The sequence below is a fragment of the Oncorhynchus clarkii genome, chromosome 27, assembly GCF_045791955.1.
Source record: "Oncorhynchus clarkii lewisi isolate Uvic-CL-2024 chromosome 27, UVic_Ocla_1.0, whole genome shotgun sequence".
Taxonomy (NCBI): Eukaryota; Metazoa; Chordata; class Actinopteri; order Salmoniformes; family Salmonidae; genus Oncorhynchus; species Oncorhynchus clarkii.
The window spans coordinates 34,596,305-34,614,353 of record NC_092173.1 but is presented as its reverse complement, the minus strand read 5'-3'; the positions used below and the strand labels follow the sequence as shown (position 1 = coordinate 34,614,353).

At 44.2% G+C, this 18,049-nt stretch overlaps 1 pseudogene; it reads left to right on the top strand.

Moving 5' to 3' along the window:
• Nucleotides 1-18,049, top strand: part of LOC139385773 (cytoplasmic dynein 2 heavy chain 1-like) — a 179,991-nt pseudogene that overhangs the window by 134,323 nt on the left and 27,619 nt on the right.

The following is an 18,049-nucleotide window of genomic DNA, read 5'->3' as shown; positions in this document are numbered from 1 at the left end:
TAGTGTAGTAGCAACTACTGAAACGGCTACCTGACTCACCTTTTGCTTCTCATTGGACTCTATGATCACTCGGCTACACATGCTTCTACCTATTGGCAATACACCTTGTCTATTGCTGTTTTGGTTAGTGATTATTGTCTTATTTCCCTGTAGAGCCCCCAGCACTGCCCAATATGCCCACCCCCCCACACATGCGGTGACCTCACCTGGCTTAACTGGTGCCTATAGAAACAAAACCTCTATTATCATCACTCAATGCCTAGGTTTACCACCACTGTACTCACATCCTACCATACCCTTGTCTGTACATTATGCCTTGAATTTATTCTTCAACGCCCAGAAATCTGCTCCTTTTACTCTCTGTTCTGAACACACTAGAAGACCAGGTCTTATAGCCGTACCCTTATCCTTCTCCTCCTCTGTTCCTCTGGTGATGTAGAGGTTAACCCAGGCCCTGCAGCCCCCAGCCCATTCATTTGTTGACTTCTGTAACCGTAATAGTTTGTTTTATTCACTGCTTTAGCACAGTCCACCAACCCTGATGGCCTAGCTGTGTCTGAATCCTGGCTTAGGAAGACCACCAAATATCCTGACATTTCCATCTACAATATTTTCTGACAAGATATATTTTTTATTTTTATTTTACCTTTATTTAACTAGGCAAGTCAGTTAATTAAGAACAAATTCCTATTTTCAATGACAGCCTAGGAACAGGGGCAGAACGACAGATTTGTACCTTGTCAGCTCAGGAGTTTGAACTTGCAACCTTCCGGTTACTAGTCCAACGCTCTAACCACTAGGTTACCCTGCCGCCCCCAGACAGAACTACCAAAGGGGGCAGAGTTGCAGTCTACTGTACCCAAACAATTCGAGCTTCTACTTTTAAAAATCCAACTTTCCAGAAATAAGTCTCTCACTGTTTTCGCTATGCTATAGACCACCCTCTGTCCTCAGCTGTGCCCTTGACACCATATGTGAATTGATTGCCTCCCCATCTATCTTCAGAGTTCGTACTGATGCCCTCAATCTCACACAAATTATCAAGGAACCTACCAGGTATAACCCTAAATCCGTAACCATGGAAACCCTTTTAGATATCATCCTGACCAACTTGCCCTCTATCATCCTCTATCATCCTGACCACCATCCTGTAGCACTAATTCCCAAAAGTTTGGGGACACTGTAAAGTCCATGGAGAGTAAGAGTACCTCCTCCCAGATACCCAGTGCACTAAGGCTAAGAAACACTCTTATCACTGATAAATCTACGATAGTCGATCGTTTCAAGAAGCATTTTTCTACGGCGGGCCATGCTTTCCACCTGGCTACCCCTACCCCGGCCAACAGCTCTGCAACACCCGCAACAACTTGCCCAAGCCCCCGCCCCCCCCCCCCTACCCCCCCACCCGCTTCTCCTTCATCCAATCGAGACTGGATCAACTGGACTAAATAATCTGGACCCTCTCTTTCTAAAATTATCCGGCTAAATTATTGCAACCCCTAATACTAGCCTGTTCAACATCTCTTTTGTATTGTCTGAGATCCCCAAAGATTGGTCAACTGCCGCGTTCATCCCCCTCCAGACCCAAACTGTTATAGACCTATATCCATCCTGCCCTGCCTTTCTAAGGTCTTCGAAAGCCAAGGTAACAAACAGATCACCAACCATTTTGAATCCAACCGTCCTCCTCCGCTATGCAATCTGGTTTCTGATCTGGTCATAGGTGCACCTCAGCCATGCTCAAGGTCCTAAACGATATCATAACTGATATCGATAAAAGACAGTACTGTAAAAGACGTCTTCATCGACCTGGCCAAGGCTTTTGACTCTCTCAATCACCACATTCTTATCAGCAGACTCAACAACCTTTGTTTCTCAAATGACTGCCTCGCCTGGTTCACCAACTACTTCTCAGATAGTGTTCAGATAGTGTTCATTGTGTCAAATGAGGTGAAACCCCACCTTATCTCAGCTCATTGATCACCATAGCAACACCCACCCGTACATGATCCAGCAGGTATATTTCACTGGTCCTCCCCAAAGCCACCACTTCCTTTGGCCGCCTTTCCTTCCAGTTCTCTACTACCAATGACTGGAATGAATTGCAAAAATCACTGAAGCTGGAGACTCATATCTCCCTCTCTAACTTTAAGCATCAGCTGTCAGAGCAGCTTACCTGTAAATAGCACACCCAACTCATCCACATATTGTTATTTATCTTCTTTCTCATTTGCACCCAGTATCTCTACTTGTTCATCATCAGCTGCACATCTATCCCTCCAGTGTTAATGCTAAATTGCAATTATTTCGCCTCTATGGCCTATCTTCTACATTTGCACACACTGTACATATATTTTATATTGTGTTATTGACTGTACGTTTGTTTATGTGTAACTCTGTGTTGTTGTTTTTGTCACACTGCTTTGCTTTATCTTGGCCAGGTCACAGTTGTAAATGAGAACTTGTTCTCAACTGGCATACCTGGTTAAATAAAGGTGTTCTCAACTGGCCACCTGGTTAAATAAAGGTGTTCTCAACTGGCCTACCTGGTTAAATAAAGGTGTTCTCAACTGGCCACTTGGTTAAATAAAGGTGTTCTCAACTGGCCACCTGGTTAAATAAAGGTGTTCTCAACTGGCCTACCTGGTTAAATAAAGGTGTTCTCAACTGGCTTACCTGGTGAAATAAAGGTGTTCTCAACTGGCCACCTGGTTAAATAAAGGTGTTCTCAACTAGCCTACCTGGTTAAATAAAGGTGTTCTCAACTGGCCACCTGGTTAAATAAAGGTGTTCTCAACTGGCTTACCTGGTGAAATAAAGGTGTTCTCAACTGGCCACTTGGTTAAATAAAGGTGTTCTCAACTGGCCACCTGGTTAAATAAAGGTGTTCTCAACTGGCCTACCTGGTTAAATAAAGGTGTTCTCAACTGGCCACCTGGTTAAATAAAGGTGTTCTCAACTGGCCTACCTGGTTAAATAAAGGTGTTCTCAACTGGCCTACCTGGTTAAATAAAGGTGTTCTCAACTGGCCACCTGGTTAAATAAAGGTGTTCTCAACTGGCCTACCTGGTTAAATAAAGGTGTTCTCAACTGGCCACCTGGTGAAATAAAGGTGTTCTCAACTGGCCACCTGGTTAAATAAAGGTGAAAGAAACATAAAAATGCTGATGCCTGAAGTGCTAATGCAGTGTCTCAGAAAGTTAACATTTTGGAGACAGAGCCTGTGTTTTCTTTTTGACAGTCACTCTATATAGTTCCCTCTCAGCTCAAGTTATAATGTTCTCTCTCTGTGGTTCTAGAGATAGAATAAGATCTAGTGTTCTCTCTGTCTGTAGTTTTAGGGCTGGACTAAGTTCTAATGTTCTATATGTCTGTGGTTCTAGGATGGAATAAGTTCTAGTGTTCTCTGTCTGTGGTTCTAGGATGGAATAAGTTCTAGTGTTTTCTGTCTGTGGTTCTAGGGATGGAATAAGTTCTAATGTTCTCTCTCTGTTGTTTTACGGATGGACTAAGTTCCAATGTTCTGTTCTCTATCTGTTGTTCTAGGGATGGACTAAGTTTTAATAATGTTCTGTTCACTCTCTCTGTGTTTCTAGGGATGGACTATGTTTTAATGTTCTGCTCTCTCTCTCTTTGGTTCTAGGGATGGAATAAGTTCTAATGTTCTCTCTCTGTGGTTCTAGGGATGGACTTAGTTATAATGTTCTGTTCACTCTCTCTGTGTTTCTAGGGATGGACTATGTTTTAATGTTCTGCTCTCTCTCTCTTTCGTTCTAGGGATGGACTAAGTTTGAATGTACTGTTCTATTTCTGTGGTACTGTGGACGAAATTACATGAGTTCTCTCTGTCTGATCTGCGGGCTGGCTTTGAGATCATCGACCATCTGTTTAATGGTGGTAAGGTGTTTCAGTGGGAGTTTGTCCAAGGTCTGCTGGAGAGTGCCATCTATGGAGGCAGGATATACTCCTACCTGGAACAGCTCTTCTCCTCATGCCTCCTCTCCTATTCAGCCAATCACAGCCAACGCAGGAAGAGAAGCCACGCCTTTCCCTTGCAGATCAGCCTGCCCAACTCCTGCTCCATACTGGTGAGACTATACATACATACACACCTCACACACAACATCTCTGTCAGTCGTGTAACTCTGTGGTGTTTGTGTGTGTGTGTGTGTGCGTGTGTGTGTTTGTGTGTTCTATCGCGGTGTGATAGAGAATCTTCCAGAAGTCGACTGGCCAGCATTCTTTGGCCTGCCTGCCAACATCGAACACTCCTCCCAGAAAATCATCAGCTCTCAGGTACAGCTACCCGCACACACATATGCACGCATGTGCGCACGAACATACACACACATCATCAACTCTCAAGTGGGGACACACATTCTCACACACAGAGGGTGCACCTGTGTCCCATAACTCAGACGGTTGAGGAAGAGGATAGTGCCCCTCCCCTCTCCCCTGCCCTCATGCCCTTTGACCCCACTGGCAGGCTTCTGTTTTCCACAGGAAAGCCACCAATCACACCCTCTCCTCCCAGAGTTTATTTGGCTGCAAGACATCCCTCATCCACCTCCAGTTCTCTCTGTCTCAGGCCTGTTTGATGTCTGGAATGTCCCTAATCAGCACATCGTCTCCCTGCACCTCTAACCCTGGATATACACACACTCCCACAGGCCTCGGACACAAACAACACAATCACCCACACTCTCCTACACTCATGCACTCTCTCACACAGCCAAGGCTAAGCAGACAGACAGACAGGCAGGCAGGCAGGCAGACAGGCAAGCAGGCAGGCAGGCAGGCAGGCAGGCAGGCAGACAGACAGACAGACAGGCAGGCAGGCAGGCAGGCAGGCAGACAGACAGACAGACAGACAGACAGACAGACAGACAGACAGACAGACAGACAGGCAGGCAGACAGGCCGGCCGGCCGGCCGGCCAGGCTGGCCAGGCTACTGGACAGAACTCAGGGGCCTCATACACGTCTGGAGGAAAAAAGGCTTTATAAATTGACACACAAACACTGCAGCTATATTGTGTCCAGCTCTGTGTTCCACATGACAGCCATTTTGGGCCGTCACTATGCTCTGTGCTCTCTGCCTGTCAGCAGGGGCTATTTGAGGGTCAATTAAAGGACTAATTACTCAGCCAATTAAAGAGATGATTGCTCTCCCAGATTGAGAGGGGAAATTGTTCCGACATGCTGTATGACACGGCACTTATTGCTGCTAAATCTGGAGCCGTGTGTTATTGGCTGACTCTCCACCACTTCCTCTGAGCCCTAAAGTACCATTATAGCTGCTTTGGCTCTGATTTCTTTGTATCTACCTTTTTCTCTCTCCCTCTCTCCCTCTCTCCATTTCTCTCTTTCTCTCTCCCTCTCTCCCTCTCTCCTTCTATCCATTTCTCTCTCCCTATCTCCCTCTCTCCTTCTCTCCATTCCTCTCTCCCTCTCTCCTTCTCTCCTTCTCTCTCCCTCTCTCCCTCTCTCCCCCTCTCCTTCTCTCCATTTCACTCTTTCTCTCTCCCTCTCTCCATGTCTCTCTTTCTCTCTCCCCCTCTCCTTCTCTCCATTTTTCTCTTTCTCTCCTCCCCTATACTTGTCTCCATTTCTCTCTTTCTCTCTCCCCATCTCCTTCTCTCCATTTCTCACTTTCTCTCTCCCTCTCTCCATTTCTCTCTCCCTCTCTCCCTCTCAACCATTTATCTCTTTCTCTTTCTCTCCATTTCTCTCTCTCTCTCTCCATTTCTCTCTTTCTCTCTCCCTCTCTCTATTTCTCACTTTCTCTCTCCCTCTCTCCATTTCTCTCTCCCTCTCTCCATTTCTCTCTTTCTCTCTCAATTTCTCTCCCTCTCTCCACTTCTCTCTTTCTCTCTCCCTCTCTCCCTCTCTCCATTTCTCTCTTTCTCGCTCCCTCTCTCAATTTCTCTCTTTCTTTCACCCTCTCTCCCTCTCTCTCTCCCTCTCTCCCTCTCTCCATGTCTCTCTTTTTCTCTCCCTCTATCCATTTCTCTCTTTCGCTCTCCCTCTCTTGGCAAGTCTTGGCAAGTCAGTTAAGAACAAATTCTTATTTACAATGACGGCCTACCCCGGCCAAACCTGGAGGATGCCGGGCTAATTCTGCACCGCCCTATGGGTCTCACAATCATGGCCGGATGTGATACAGCCTGAATTCGAACCAGGGACTGTAGGGACGCCTCTTGCACTAGACCGCTGCACCACTCAGGAGCCTATAATGAACAGCAATACCTGTAGTTTGAAACACATTTCAGCAATTTTTTTTAAACTAATAGGTCTAGGCCTATTGGAGGAAAGAAGCATCGATCGATCCGCTGGCTTGCTGAATGGCTGGAAAATTGGCTACAGCGTTGGCAATGGACTGGCGGGGAAGTTTGAATGGGGAGTAGCTCTTGTGCGAGGTGATCACATTGGCTAACTGTATACATTGCTGCACTGATGCATTTAAAACATAAAAAACAGGCAGAGAGACATTAATTAATTCACACAAGAACACACAGACCTGTTCGTCACAGTGCGCGGCCTGTCAGCGGGAGAACACATCCCAGATGAGACAAAAACATCTGACCTGTTACGAATGAATAATTGACGGATTTCAGCAGGGGAATATTTAGCTATTAGTGTGAACAGAGTGAGATGACACAATGTAACTGTTTGTGTAGATAGTGTTCTAGTTCCCTGTTAGTGTAGATAGTGTTCTAGTTCCCTGTTTGTGTAGATAGTGTTCTAGTTCTCTGTTTGTGTAGATAGTGTTCTAGTTCCCTGTTTGTGTAGATAGTGTTCTAGTTCCCTGTTTGTGTAGATAGTGTTCTAGTTCCCTGTTAGTGTAGATAGTGTTCTAGTTCTCTGCTTGTGTAGATAGTGTTCTAGTTCCCTGTTTGTGTAGATAGTGTTCTAGTTCCCTGTTTGTGTAGACAGTGTTCTAGTTCCCTGTTTGCGTAGATAGTGTTCTAGTTCCCTGTTTGTGTAGACAGTGTTCTAGTTCCCTGTTTGTGTAGATAGTGTTCTAGTTTCCTGTTTGTGTAGATAGTGTTCGAGTTCCCTGTTTGTGTAGATAGTGTTCTAGTTCCCTGTTTGTGTAGATAGTGTTCTAGTTCCCTATTTGTGTAGATAGTCTTCTAGTTCCCTGTTTGTGTAGATAGTGTTCTAGTTCCCTGTTTGTGTAGATAGTGTTCGAGTTCCCTGTTTGTGTAGATAGTGTTCTAGTTCCCTGTTTGTGTAGAAAGTGTTCTAGTTCCCTATTTGTGTAGATAGTCTTCTAGTTCACTGTTTGTGTAGATAGTGTTCTAGTTCCCTGTTTGTGTAGATAGTGTTCTAGTTCCCTGTTTGTGTAGATAGTGTTCGAGTTCCCTGTTTGTGTAGATAGTGTTCTAGTTCACTGTTTGTGTAGATAGTGTTCTAGTTCCCTGTTTGTGTAGATAGTGTTCGAGTTCCCTGTTTGTGTAGATAGTGTTCGAGTTCCCTGTTTGTGTAGATAGTGTTCTAGTTCCCTGTTTGTGTAGATAGTGTTCTAGTTCCCTGTTTGTGTAGATAGTGTTCTAGTTCCCTATTTGTGTAGATAGTGTTCTAGTTCCCTGTTTGTGTAGATAGTGTTCTAGTTCCCTATTTGTGTAGATAGTGTTCTAGTTCCCTGTTTGTGTAGATAGTGTTCTAGTTCCCTGTTTGTGTAGATAGTGTTCTAGTTCCCTGTTTGTGTAGATAGTGTTCTAGTTCCCTGTTTGTGTAGACAGTGTTCTAGTTCCCTGTTTGTGTAGATAGTGTTCGAGTTCCCTGTTTGTGTAGATAGTGTTCGAGTTCCCTGTTTGTGTAGATAGTGTTCTAGTTCCCTGTTTGTGTAGATAGTGTTCTAGTTCCCTGTTTGTGTAGATAGTGTTCTAGTTCCCTATTTGTGTAGATAGTGTTCTAGTTCCCTGTTTGTGTAGATAGTGTTCTAGTTCCCTATTTGTGTAGATAGTGTTCTAGTTCCCTGTTTGTGTAGATAGTGTTCTAGTTCCCTGTTTGTGTAGATAGTGTTCTAGTTCCCTGTTTGTGTAGATAGTGTTCTAGTTCCCTGTTTGTGTAGACAGTGTTCTAGTTCCCTGTTTGTGTAGATAGTGTTCTAGTTCCCTGTTTGTGTAGATAGTGTTCTAGTTCCCTGTTTGTGTAGATAGTGTTCTAGTTCCCAGGACAGATCTACAGTACAGTACTGCAGCAGAGATATGATTCAGTCAAACATTGACGATTACACCTCTTGCCCTCACTCCCTCCCTTCCTGCGTTCCTCTTCCCTGATGACTCATTATACTGTATCAGCACTGGATAGAGAGAGGACAGCAAGAAAGTGATTGAAAAAGAGAGGAAACATTATGGTGTTTTTTGGTGTTCTGTAAAAGTGTTTCCCTATAGAAAGTGAGTCCCTGCTCCAGGCTGTGTTCATTCCTGTTTCCCCCTCACAGTGGTACACCATTATCACTACATCTAACATTTTATATTTTCCATTCACTCTCTCTCTAAGATCCCTCTGTGCTGCTACACATGTCATTTCCTGGTAAATGTCCTCATTGTGACTATTGTGTTGGCAGCCGGTCGTCCTCCAGCTGGACCCAGTGGTGGAGGTTGTTGTTGTTGCAGACACCGGCTGATGTAACCAACAGAAATGATGCATCCCTCACGCACACAGGACAGATACTGACAAGTAGGCCTGGTCATTCCCTCTCTCTCTCTCTCTCTCTCTCTCTCTCTCTCTCTCTCTCTCACACACACACACCAACTCACACTCTCTTTCTCTTTCTCTTTCAATTAAATGTGCTTTATTGGCATGATGTAACAATGTACATATTGCCGAAGCTGACTTTGGAGATTTAAAATATTCACATAATTATAATAATAATAATAATCAAGATTGTCAATTGGAAAATCAGTAACAACAATAATCAAAGGTTAAATAACTATACATTGAACAATAACAATGGCATAGAGGACATGTGCAGGTTGGTTGGTCTGTCAGACACTGTCCCTCAACATATGGCAGGCAGCAATGTAGTGGGCTGCCAACTCGCATCTCTCTGCGTCCTCCCCAAACATGATTGGTAGTCTCTCTCTCTCTCTATATACAGTGGGGCAAAAAAGTATTTAGTCAGCCACCAATTGTGCAAGTTCTCCCAATTAAAAACATGAGAGAGGCCTGTAATTTTCATCATAGGTACACTTCAACTATGACAGACAAAATGAGAAGAAAAGAAATCCTGAAAATCACATTGATAACAAGTTCAAACAGGTGCCATTAATACAGGTAACGAGTGGAGGACAGAGGAGCCTCTTGAAGAAGTTTGTCTGTGAGAGCCAGCAATCTTGCTTGTTTGTAGGTGACCAAATACTTATTTTCCACCATAATTTGCAAATAAATTCATTAAAAATCCTACAGTGTGATTTTCTGGATTTGTTTTCTAATTTTGTCTGTCATTAATGAAGTGTACCTATGATGAAAATTACAGGCCTCTCTCATCTTTTTAAGTGGGAGAACTTGCACAATTGGTGGCTGACTAAATACTTTTTTGCCCCACTGTATATATAAATATATAATATACAGTTGAAGTCGGAAGTTTACATACAACTTAGCCAAAATCATTTAAACTTAGTTTTTCACAATTCCTGACATTTAATCTTAGCAAAAATTCCCTGTCTTAGGTCAGTTAGGATCACTATTTTATTTTAAGAATGTGACATTTCAGAATAATTGTAGAGGGAATATTTATTTCAGCTTTTATTTCTTTCATCACATTCCCAGCGCATCCTCAATTAGTATTTGGTAGGATTGCCTTTAAATGGTTTAACTTGGGTCAGACATTTCTCCAAAAAGTACGATCTTTGTTCCCATGTGCAGTTGCAAACCGTAGTCTGGCTTTTTTATGGTGGTTTTGGAGCAGTGGCTTCTTCCTTGCTGAGCGGTCTTTCAGGTTATGTCGATATAGGACTTATTTTACTGTGGACATTGATACTTTGTACCTGTTTCCTCCAGCATCTTCACAAGGTCCTTTGCTGTTGTTCTGGGATTTATTTGTACTTTTCACACCAAAATACGTTCATCTCTAGAACACGCGTCTCCTTCCTGAGCGGTATGACGGCTGCGTGGTCCCATGATGTTTATACTTGCATACTATTGTTTGTACAGATGAACGTGGTACCTTCAGGCCTTTGGAAATTGCTCCCAAGGATGAACCAGACTTGTGGAGGTCTACAATTATTTTCTGAGGTCTTGGCTGATTTCTCATGATGTCAAGCAATGAGGCACTGAGTTTGAAGATAGGCCTTGAAATACATCCACAGGTACACCTCCTATTGACTCAAATGATGTCAATTAGCCTATCAGAAGCTTCTAAAGCCATTACATAATTTTCTGGATTTTTCTAAGCTGTTTAAAGGCACAGACATCATAGTGTATGTTAACATCTGACCCACTGGAATTGTGATACAGTAAATTATAAGGGAAATCATCTGTCTGTAAATAGTTGTTGGAGAAATGACTTGTGTCATGCACAAACTATAATTTGTTAAAAAGAAATGTGTGGAGTGGTTGAAACGTGTATGTAAACTTCCAACTTCGACTGCATATATATATATATATCTAATGGAGAAGTTTGGCACCAAGCTGAACAGAGAGTCTGCTTAACTTTCCAAACCTTGTGGCGTTTTGCAAAGAGCCGAACAGGCCAGCACTGGAACAACTCACAGGGAGAGGTGTGTGTGTGTGTGTCAGGGCAGGAGCGAGATAAAGAGAGGAGGGATGAAGGAGTACCTGCCAAGCCTGCAGAGCTCTGATAACAACAGCTCACACACATTCTGAGAGCCAACTCAGACACACTGTGTGTGTGTGTGTTTCCCTTAGAGAGAAATTGTGTGTGTGTGTGTGTGTGTGTCTGTGTGTCTATGTTAAGATCTGTGTGTTTGTGTGTGTGTGTGTGTGTGTGTGTGTGTGTGTGTGTGTGTGTGTGTGTGTGTGTGTGTGTGTGTGTGTGTGTGTGTGTGTGTGTGTGTCTTTGTTAAGATCTGTATGTGTGTGTGTGTGCTTGTGTTTGTTTGTGTGCTTGAGTGTGTCTATGTTAAGATGTGTGTGTGTGTAGGTGCTAAGGGCAGTGACAGTAGTTGGGAGCTGTGAGGTGGAACTTTATTACACTCTCCCTGTCAGACATGATGGATGAGGAGGCCCGTACCCCTACACTACCCCAATTCTGGGTGGGTTTCTGGGAGTGAAACTCACACAGGACAATACAGCACAGCACAGGACAACACAGCACCACACAGGACGACACATCACATCACAGGACAACACTGCACAGCACAGCACAAGACAACACAGCACCGTACACGACAACACAGCACCGTACAGGACAACACAGCACTGTACAGGACAACACAGCACCACACAGGACGACACATCACATCACAGGACAACACAGCATCGTACAGGACAACACAGCACCGCACAGGACAACACAGCACCGCAAAGGAAAACACAGCACCGCACAGGACAACACAGCACCGCACAGGACAACACAGCACCGCACAGGACAACACAGCACCTCACATGACAACACATTACTGCACAGCACAAGACCGCACAGCACCACACAGCACCACACAAAACCGAACAGGACAACACAGCACCGCACAGGACAACACAGCACCGCACAAGACAACACATTACTGCACAGCACAAGACCGCACAGCACCACACAGCACCACACAAAACCGAACAGGACAGTGGCAACTCCTTTGCGATAGCATATTCAGTATGTTCAGTATGTTCAGTGTGTTGCAGTACATTCAGTGTGTTGCAGTATATTCAGTGTGTGAGTTGCTGTGCGTTTTGTTGCCAACCTGTTTTGCTACCTGACAAATTTACGTTTTTTACTTTTTAATTACCGTTTATATATATATATATTTTTTATTCTCAACTTTTTCACTCCGGACGCTTTATCTGGACACGATTCGTCAGGACCTCCAACAGCCGAAGCTAAGTAGTAACATTAACATGATGCCTTCTAATTGCAGTCGCTGTACTCGCCTTACGGCGAGGATAGCTGTGCTACAAGCCCAGCTTCAGACGCAATCGTTAGGCAAGGGTAATTTCAGTGTAGGAAAGGATGAAACAGCGTCTGTGCCACCAGTAAGTACAGATAGTAGTATAAATCCCCTGGCACAGTCCCCGCAGCTGGACAACTTTCTCACGGTTTCTGGAAGGAAATGCTGTAGGAACGCTCAACCGGTGTCGCTCATTCAGCCGACAGAAACTTTCAACCGGTTTTCCCCATTAAGCAGCGGGTCGGAGTCAGAGGCCGAGTCTTCTCTGGTCTCTACTCCTCCCGTTACGGGGTCTGAGACGTCGAAGCTTCCCACCATTAGCTCTGACAAATTGAAAACTCTAGTCATTGGCGACTCCATTACCCGCAGTATTAGACACTGTTTACCAGGGGGCAGGGCTACCGACGTTAAGGCTAATCTGAAGATGGTGCTGGCTAAAGCTAAAACTGGCGAGTGTAGAGAGTATAGAGATATTTTTATCCACGTCGGCACCAACGATGTTAGGATGAAACAGTCAGAGATCACCAAGCACAACATAGCTTCTGCGTGTAAATCAGCTAGAAAGATGTGTCGGCATCGAGTAATTGTCTCTGGCCCCCTCCCAGTTAGGGGGAGTGATGAGCTCTACAGCAGAGTCTCACAACTCAATCGCTGGTTGAAAACTTCTGCCCCTCCCAAAAGATAGAATTTGTAGATAATTGGCCCTCTTTCTGGGACTCACCCACAAACAGGACCAAGCCTGACCTGCTGAGGAGTGACGGACTCCATCCTAGCTGGAGGGGTGCTCTCATTTTATCTACCAACATAGACAGGGCTCCTCTAGCTCCACAATGAAATAGGGTGCAGGCCAGACAGCAGGCTGTTAGCCAGCCTGCCAGCATAGTGGAGTCAGCCACTAGCACAGTCAGTGTAGTCAGCTCAGCTATCACCATTGAGACTGTGTTGTGCCTCGAACTAGATTGGGCAAAACTAAACATGGCGGTGTTCGCCTTAGCAATCTCACTAGGATAAAGACCACCTCCATTCCTGTCATTATTGAAAGAGATCAGGATACCTCACATCTCAAAATAGGGCTACTTAATGTTAGATCCCTTACTTCAAAGGCAATTATAGTCAATGAACTAATCACTGATCATAATCTTGATGTGATTGGCCTGACTGAAACATGGCTTAAGCCTGATGAATTTACTGTGTTAAATGAGGCCTCACCTCCTGGCTACACTAGTGACCATTTCCCCCGTGCATCCCGCAAAGGCGGAGGAGTTGCTAACATTTACGATAGCAAATTTCAATTTACAAAAAAAAAAATGACGTTTTCGTCTTTTGAGCTTCTAGTCATGAAATCTATGCAGCCTACTCAATCACTTTTTATAGCTAATGCTTACAGGCCTCCTGGGCCATATACAGCGTTCCTCACTGAGTTCCCTGAATTCCTATCGGACCTTGTAGTCATAGCAGATAATATTCTAATCTTTGGTGACTTTAATATTCACATGGAAAAGTCCACAGACCCACTCCAAAAGGCTTTCGGAGCCATCATCGACTCAGTGGGTTTTGTCCAACATGTCTCTGGATCCACTCACTGTCACAGTCATACGCTGGACCCAGTTTTGTCCCATGGAATAAATGTAGTGGATCTTAATGTTTTTCCTCATAATCCTGGACTATCGGACCACCATTTTATTACGTTTGCAATTGCAACAAATAATCTGCTCAGACCCCAACCAAGGAACATCAAAAGTTGTGCTATAAATTCACAGACAACACAAATATTCCTTGATGTCCTTCCAGATTCCCTCTGTCTACCCAAGGACGCCAGAGGACAAAAATCAGTTAACCACCTAACTGAGGAACTCAATTTAACCTTGCGCAATACCCTAGATGCAGTTGCACCCCTAAAAATGTAAAACATTTCTCATAAGAAACTAGCTCCCTGGTACACAGAAAATATCCGAGCTCTGAAGCAAGCTTCCAGAAAATTGGAACGGAAATGGCGCCACACCAAACTGGAAGTCTTCCGACTAGCTTGGAAAGACAGTACTGTGCAGTACCAAAGAGCCCTTACTGCTGCTCAATCATCCTATTTTTCTAACTTAATTGAGGAAAATAAGAACAATACGAAATTCCTTTTTGATACTGTCGCAAAGCTAACTAAAAAGCAGCATTCCCCAAGAGAGGATGACTTTCACTTTAGCAGTGATAAATTCATGAACTTCTTTGAGGAAAAGATTATGATTATTAGAAAGCAAATTACGGACTCCTCTTTAAATCTGCGTATTCCTTCAAAGCTCAGTTGTCCTGAGTCTGCACAACTCTGCCAGGACCTAGGATCAAGAGAGACGCTCAAGTGTTTTAGTACTATATCTCTTGACACAATGATGAAAATAATCATGGCCTCTAAACCTTCAAGCTGCATACTGGACCCTATTCCAACTAAACTACTGAAAGAGCTGCTTCCTGTGCTTGGCCCTCCTATGTTGAACATAATAAACGGCTCTCTCTCCACCGGATGTGTACCAAACTCACTAAAAGTGGCAGTAATAAAGCCTCTCTTGAAAAAGCCAAACCTTGACCCAGAAAATATAAAAAAACTATCGGCCTATATCGAATCTTCCATTCCTCTCAAAAATGTTACAAAAGGCTGTTGCGCAGCAACTCACTGCCTTCCTGAAGACAGCAATGTATACGCAATGCTTCAGTCTGGTTTTAGACCCCATCATAGCACTGAGACGGCACTTGTGAAGGTGGTAAATTACATTTTAATGGCATCGGACCGAGGCTCTGCATCTGTCCTCGTGCTCCTAGACCTTAGTGCTGCTTTTGATACCATCGATCACCACATTCTTTTGGAGAGATTGGAAACCCAAATTGGTCTACACGGACAAGTTCTGGCCTGGTTTAGATCTTATCTGTCGGAAAGATATCAGTTTGTCTCTGTGAATGGTTTGTCCTCTGACAAATCAACTGTAAATTTCGGTGTTCCTCAAGGTTCCGTTTTAGGACCACTATTGTTTTCACTATATATTTTACCTCTTGGGGATGTTATTCGAAAACATAATGTTAACTTTCACTGCTATGCGGATGACACACAGCTGTACATTTCAATGAAACATGGTGAAGCCCCAAAATTGCCCTTGCTAGAAGAATGTGTTTCAGACATAAGGAAGTGGATGGCTGCAAACTTTTTACTTTTAAACTCGGACAAAACAGAGATGCTTGTTCTAGGTCCCAAAAAACAAAGAGATCTTCTGTTGAATCTGACAATTAATCTTAATGGTTGTACAGTCGTCTCAAATAAAACTGTAAAGGACCTCGGCGTTACTCTGGACCCCGATCTCTCTTTTGAAGAACATATCAAGGCCATTTCAAGGACAGCTTTTTTCCATCTATGTAACATTGCAAAAATCAGAAACTTTCTGTCCAAAAATGATGCAGAAATATTAATCCATGCTTTTGTCACTTCTAGGTTAGACTACTGCAATGCTCTACTTTCCGGCTACCCGGATAAAGCACTAAATAAACTTCAGTTAGTGCTAAATACGGCTGCTAGAATCCTGACTAGAACCCAAAAATTTGATCATATTACTCCAGTGCTAGCCTCTCTACACTGGCTTCCTGTCAAAGCAAGGGCTGATTTCAAGGTTTTACTGCTAACCTACAAAGCATTACATGGGCTTGCTCCTACCTATCTCTCTGATTTGGTCCTGCCGTACATACCTACACGTACGCTACGGTCACAAGACGCAGGCCTCCTAATTGTCCCTAGAATTTCTAAGCAAAAAGCTGGAGGCAGGGCTTTCTCCTATAGAGCTCCATTTTTATGGAACGGTCTGCCTACCCATGTCAGAGACGCAAACTCGGTCTCAACCTTTAAGTCTTTACTGAAGACTAATCTCTTCAGTGGGTCAAATGATTGAGTGTAGTCTGGCCCAGGAGTGGGAAGGTGAACGGGAAGGCTCTGGAGCAACGAACCGCCCTTGCTGTCTCTGCCTGGCCGGTTCCCCTATTTCCACTGGGATTCTCTGCCTCTAACCCTATTACAGGGGCTGAGTCACTGGCTTACTGGGGCTCTCTCATGCCGTCCCTGGAGGGGGTGCGTCACCTGAGTGGGTTGATTCACTGATGTGGTCATCCTGTCTGGGTTGCCCCCCCCCCCCCCCCCCCCTTGGGTTGTGCCGTGGCAGGTCTTTGTGGGCTATACTCAGCCTTGTCTCAGGATGGTAAGTTGGTGGTTGAAGATATCCCTCTAGTGGTGTGGGGGCCGTGCTTTGGCAAAGTGGGTGGGGTTATATCCTTCCTGTTTGGCCCTGTCCGGGGGTGTCCTCGGATGGGGCCACAGTGTCTCCTGACTCCTCCTGTCTCAGCCTCCAGTATTTATGCTGCAGTAGTTTATGTGTCGGGGGGGCTAGGGTCAGTTTGTTATATCTGGAGTACTTCTCCTGTCCTATTCGGTGTCCTGTGTGAATCTAAGTGTGCGTTCTCTAATTCTCTCCTCTCTTTCTTTCTCTCTCTTGGAGGATCTGAGCCCTAGGACCATGCCCCAGGACTACCTGACATGATGACTCCTTGCTGTCCCCAGTCCACCTGGCCGTGCTGCTGCTCCAGTTTCAACTGTTCTGCCTTATTATTATTCGACCATGCTGGTCATTTATGAACATTTGAACATCTTGGACATGTTCTGTTTTACAGTGTGCTGCAGTGTTTATTAGTATGTTTAGTGTGTTCAGTGAGTGGCAGTATTTTGCAGCTTGTTTAGTGTGTTCAGTGTGTTGTGCTGTGCTGTGTTGTAGGAGGTTTAGTTTGTTGCAGTGTGTTCATTGTGTTGCAGTGTGTTTTAGTATGTTCAGTGTGTTGCAGTGTGTTGTGGTGTGTTGTAGTGTGTTGCAGTGTGTTCTGTATGTCCAGTGTGTTGCAGTGTGTTGTGGTGTGTTGCAGTGTGTTGCAGTGTGTTCTGTATGTCCAGTGTGTTGCAGTGTGTTGTGGTGTGTTGCAGTGTGTTGCAGTGTGTTCTGTATGTCCAGTGTGTTGCAGTGTGTTCTGTATGTCCAGTGTGTTGCAGTGTGTTCTGTATGTCCAGTGTGTTGCAGTGTGTTGTGGTGTGTTGTAGTGTGTTCTGTATGTCCAGTGTTTTGCAGTGTGTTGCAGAGTGCTCTGTATGTTCAGTGTGTTTCAGGTTGTTCAGTGTTTTACAGCGTTTTACAGTGTGTTGCAGTGTTTTGTAATGTGGTGTATGTTGTGTGTTTCAGTGTGTTGCAGTGTGTTGTAGGATGTTCAGTATGTTGCAGTATGTTCAGTATGTGAAGTGTGTTGTAGTGCATTCAGTATGTTCAGGGTGTTGTAGTGCATTCGGTATGTTGCAGTGTTTTTCAGTGTGTTCGGTATGTTCAGTGTGGTGCAGTGTATTGCAGTGTTTTCAGTGTGTTGCAGTGTGTTTCAGTGTGTTCAGTGTGTTCTGTGTGTTCAGTCTGTTGCAATGTGTTTCAATGTTTCAGGTTGTTCAGTGTGTTGCAGTATGTTCAGGGTTTTACAGCGTTTTACAGTCTGTTGCAGTGTGTTGCAGTGTGTTCAGAACGTTGCAGTGTGTTGCAGTGTGTTCAGAACGTTGCAGTGTGTTCAGGGTTTTACAGCGTTTTACAGTCTGTTGCAGTGTGTTCAGAATGTTGCAGTGTGTTGCAGTGTGTTCAGAACGTTGCAGTGTGTTCAGTGTTCAGGGGATTTAATGCCTTTTTTCAGTTTTCCAGTCGGCCATTTCCATTTCCATCATGCAGCATTCACACTATCACTATCACTAATACACTACCATTATCACTAACACACTATCAATAACACACTATCACTAACACACTATCACTATCGCTAATACACTACCATTATCACTAACACACTATCAATAACACGCTGTCATTATCACTAACACAATATCACTAACACACTATCACTAACACACTATCATTATCGCTACACAATATCACTA